The following is a 4,686-nucleotide window of genomic DNA, read 5'->3' as shown; positions in this document are numbered from 1 at the left end:
CTGTCTTTGGTGTATCTCCGATGTTTACTGAATTGTTGTGAGAACATGGTTACCAATTCCTCAAAACTATCAATTCAACCTACCGGGAGAATATCCCACCACACATGTGTCGATCCGACTAGAGTCTGTACGAACATCTTGCACCATAGGGGCATAGGCCACAGGGCGAATTCTCCCACACTTCTGAACAATTTAATGTGATCATCAGGATCACTGGTTCTTTCATACTTTCCAACCGAAGGTGGCATCTTTGGTTTCTCTTTGATAGGAGCCTCCACTATACGTCTTGAAAACTTTGATCTGAACGTTACTTCTGCCGGCTTGTAAGGCCTAATCAACTCGTCATCGTCTTCAGAACAGACCGGAACCAACAAAGGGGGCCCTTGAGAAACTGGAGGGGTGACTGTCTGGACCGGTACAGAAAAACCTGCTTGGCCAAGGTTCGATTGCTGTCCCATACTAGCCGCATTCCCAACAGGGGCGGGCGTTGTACCTTTCCCGGGCATAGCATATGGACTGTAACCCCCGTGACAGAACATATGTTGCGGGTATTGGAACCCCCACGGGGTCATCTGGTTTCCTTCTGGGGTCGCCCCACACATAGGAGGGGGCGCGTACCTGTGTGGCAGCATGTAAGAGTATGGCGGGATATAGGCTTGATTCACGGCAGTAATTGGGGTGTTCAAGGCTGCCCTGGGCATCGTCACCGGTTGATGAGGTGATGTGGACATCGCTGCTGTGAGAGCCATTGTAAGGGCTGCAGAGTACAACGGGGGAAATTGGAAATTACCATCCGGCGAGAAGTACTGTGCGGTTGCCCCACCCGCAGCCGTATAAACCAGTTGGGCTGGTCTGTAATGGTAACTTCTTGATCCTGATGTCGGCGTAAACATTGGGGAACCAGAACTTAGGGGTACCCCCTGTGTGGCGACGGTCGAAGCCAATGTTCCCGCCGCTGTAGTAGTAAATGACCGTGTAAGCCCTGGTCCTAAGGGGGAGAAACCCATTCTTGAAGACGTTGTGTCCATCTACCCGCGCTCAAATCACGGGGCGATTTTGCATCAAACTCCAAGACCAAGGACCTGGTGACCACGGGAGTCGTGACTGTCACTGTAAAGTTGGTTGTCGTTGTGTCTCCTCCTTTAGCAACAGAAGTCAGCACCATGCTAGAAGTTGCAACACCGTCATTCAGAGCACTCATCATGGCAATAGGTTCGTTAGTACTAGCAGGTCCCACGGATGACGCCAATGTAAGAACAATACTTGAGCACGTCATTTGAATTGGTTGATCCAATGAGAAGTTATCCGATCCTAGGTCTGCAAAACAAGACATCGTTAAGACTCGTTACAGAAATAGGGTTATTCCTGTAACCACCCTCCGGCGTGAGAATAAGTATTCGTTTTGTGGAAGTAAAGGGAATGACTTGAGAGTTTAATGTGTCGTACCTTTATGATGAACTCCTCTATTTATACTTATGGGTAACTTCTAGGGTTCTCCATAATTTGGGAAGTCGGTTAGGCGACCCCTAACTTATCGGAGATAGATCTGTACTAAGATATATGGGAATATCTTCCTTATTTAAGATTTACAAATGGTTGGTATTCGACCCGGAATGACAGAATCGGGTCATTCCTCCACAGAGCCAATAGCTAAAACCCAAACAATACAGAGACAATAATGATGATAATTATATGCAAGAGGTGAAGAGAAGTCCAGATACTACTGGAACACCGGGTTGGGTAAAAGGGATATGGACAATAATAAGACCAAAAGTACCAGACCAAATACAAAGGGTGAGACAGAACCATGTGGCTAAAACTGGTTAGGGTCAAGCATGTGACAGGAAAAGAGCTGGATTTCAAGCAAGGGTAAATAGGTGAAAGCACGTAAGGACATGCGTCATGTATTATTGTCGGAGCACATGTCCGGTCAATAAATTACATGTAACACTAAACAAAGAGCAACACAATATGCTAAACACGTCATGGAGCAACCGATAAGGTGACTAACAACGACGAAGTCTGAAGCGTAGCAAAATAAAATAAATCAAATACAAAAAAACTAAAGGGGGGGGGGGCAAGAAATTTCAAAATACATCTAAATGCGTTATTTTATAAATGCATCATTAATACATCTAAATGTGTTATTTTATAAATGCATCATTATATAAAATTACGTGTTTCCGAATATTATGAAATGATTTTGCCATTTTGTTATAGTACTGTTTATGGGAAGTCTATAGCCATAAAAGAAAAGCTGGAAGAAGAAAACAAAAGTACATTATAAGAAAACTACAAATGAGATTATAATATTTCAATTATTGTTTTAAATAAAATATATGACTTCATTTCAAATATATTTTAAGTTTTTATTTAACTACATGTTACTCGTGGTTGTGTGAATCAATACTTAAATATACATATAATAAACTGTGAGTTGTGAAAATTATACAAGCCCTTAAATAGAGCGTTAATTTGCATTTTGACTAACTTGAGATATTATTTTCTTGTGTACAACTATGATACAAGATGGCAGTGGCGGACTTAGGAATTATTTATTAGGGGTGCGGATGAGGTGTTTCAACCATATTTTCAAAGGGTGCGGTCGGGTTTTTTCCTAAAATATACACTAATTTTTTTTTCAAGGGATGCGGCCGCTCACCCACAACTATGGGTAGGTCCGCCCCTGCAAGACGGGCTATGGCCGGATGCTAGTTCAGTCTGTTTATATATGATTACAGGAGTCCCGCATACGAAAGAAATTAAATTTCCATGTACGACGAATAAATGACATGAGGACTCTGACATGTCATGCACATTATATCCTAGTGGGATAATTAAGTGTGCTTTATAACTTTATAATTGTTATAAATACAGATATATTCCCTCCTAATTCTCCTCCTAAATTATCATGGTTTCAGTTACATTTGACTACATAATGTTTCAGTTACATTTGACTACATAAATTCTCAGTTACATTTGACTACATCATTGTATATATATATATGTGATTGATAAATGAAAGAGTACACACTTCTCATTTTTCAATTATTTCTCTCACGTTATCAGCACGAGAATTCTCCACTGGGATTAACCAGCAATCCTGCAACCACACAACGGATTCATCAACATCTTTAGATTCCGAACATCTTCGTTCCTCATAATCCGGGTACACATCTTAACATTTTCTACCAAGTGTTCAATGTTTCCATATTATAATTTTTTTTAACAGAATCGGAACATATATATCCAAAGGATGAATTACCAATTTTACAAAGTACAAAGTCTGTACTCCGAAAAAAAAAAAAAGAATACGAAGAAATTTTTCATATGATTTCATATATTTCACATATATTTTTTTTTTTTGAATTGGTTTTAAAATATGATCCTTTGGAACATAACAAATGGGATTTCCAATATGGGTTTTAGATTGCCCAAGATAGGATTATTTAATCAGTTCTTAGAACCACATAGGATTTCCCTCTGATTTAAACTTACGGAAACATCAACCTAAATTTAAAGTATTGTTTTGAATATCAAAGAACAATTTTCTTTTCCCTAACAATCAGGCGGTCCCTGCCGCCACAAGCCACCGAAACAAAACATATAAATCAATCCATAATACATAAAATCTCTTACCTGAAAACTTTTTTCCTGCGATTGTCCTTAACCGTCAACCGTGACCAGTCTGACACATAATCCGGCGACGACGCGGTCCCTCCAATCTCCGGCAGTTTTAGCCTTTGTCGGCCAGCCTTTGCCATCGCCGATGGCCGGAAACTCACCGTTCAGTCATGAGGTTTTTAAAACGTTAATCTTTGTTTGAATGAAAGTTGTTTTGATAAATCAAAAAGTAAAGATTATAGGGGTGATCTGTGAAGTGTTTTATGTGAGATTGAACTCTGAAGAGATATAAAGTAATTTAAATGGTTTTAAACGCTCGTGGTTTTAACTCTAGTAGTTGTATGGTTTTACAAAAACAAATTGTCAGAAAAGTCTTATGACTTAATTTTTTAAATAAATAAATAAATAATAAAAAGGAAAGTTTTCCCCAGAGAATCAGATCCTCTCGCATGAGAACAAAAAAAAAACTTGTTTTATTTTTTGTTTCTTAATGATGTTGTATAACATACTGTAATTAGTAAAAAGAAAGTGATTTTTTTATGTACATATGTTTTGATTCTTGCGAAAATTGTATTTGCCCAAATATCTTCCACAAATCTCGAGGCACAATTATTTTCCACAAGGAAGATTGATTTTGATTTTTTTTATTTCCCCTAAATATAAGAGTAACTGACTAGTACACCATAAATAATCCATTATATGCACTTTAAATTCTTATATAAGAGTAACTGATTAGTATACCATAAATAATCCATTATATGCACTTTAAATTCTGAAAATGAAAATCATTCTAGAAATTTCTTTTGCGATATAAACTAAAAGAATTTTTGAGTGAATTACTGTTACTTTAACACAATTTCATCACAAAAAAAGACCCCGAAGTTCTTCTATATTGGCTCGTTTTAAACGCATGAATTTTTCCTCGTAGATGAAAAAAAATGTCGAACTTATCAAATCTTAAATTCACTGTACTTGAAATCTCGGGCAACAACTACCCCTCTTGGGCTTTTGATGCTAAAACTCATCTGGAAGCAATGAGTTTGGGGGAGACAATCATTAATG

The 4,686-nt window shown here is 38.3% G+C and overlaps 1 long non-coding RNA gene across 2 annotated transcripts; it reads right to left on the bottom strand.

The window, feature by feature from the left end:
* Positions 1 to 2,834: 2,834 nt before the first annotated feature.
* LOC110878097 lies at positions 2,835 to 3,962 on the bottom strand. Of its 2 annotated transcripts, none has more exons than XR_004866691.1 (2): positions 3,640 to 3,962; positions 2,835 to 3,188 (listed from the first exon to the last, which is right to left on the bottom strand). It is a non-coding gene; the product is annotated as an uncharacterized LOC110878097 (long non-coding RNA). The 2 variants fall into 2 exon arrangements; XR_002557639.2 differs by having other exon boundaries at positions 2,835 to 3,103.
* Between the last annotated feature and the right edge of the window lie 724 nt (positions 3,963 to 4,686).

The sequence above is a fragment of the Helianthus annuus genome, chromosome 9, assembly GCF_002127325.2.
Source record: "Helianthus annuus cultivar XRQ/B chromosome 9, HanXRQr2.0-SUNRISE, whole genome shotgun sequence".
Lineage (NCBI taxonomy): Eukaryota > Viridiplantae > Streptophyta > Magnoliopsida > Asterales > Asteraceae > Helianthus > Helianthus annuus.
This window is presented reverse-complemented; position numbering and strand designations above follow the sequence as displayed.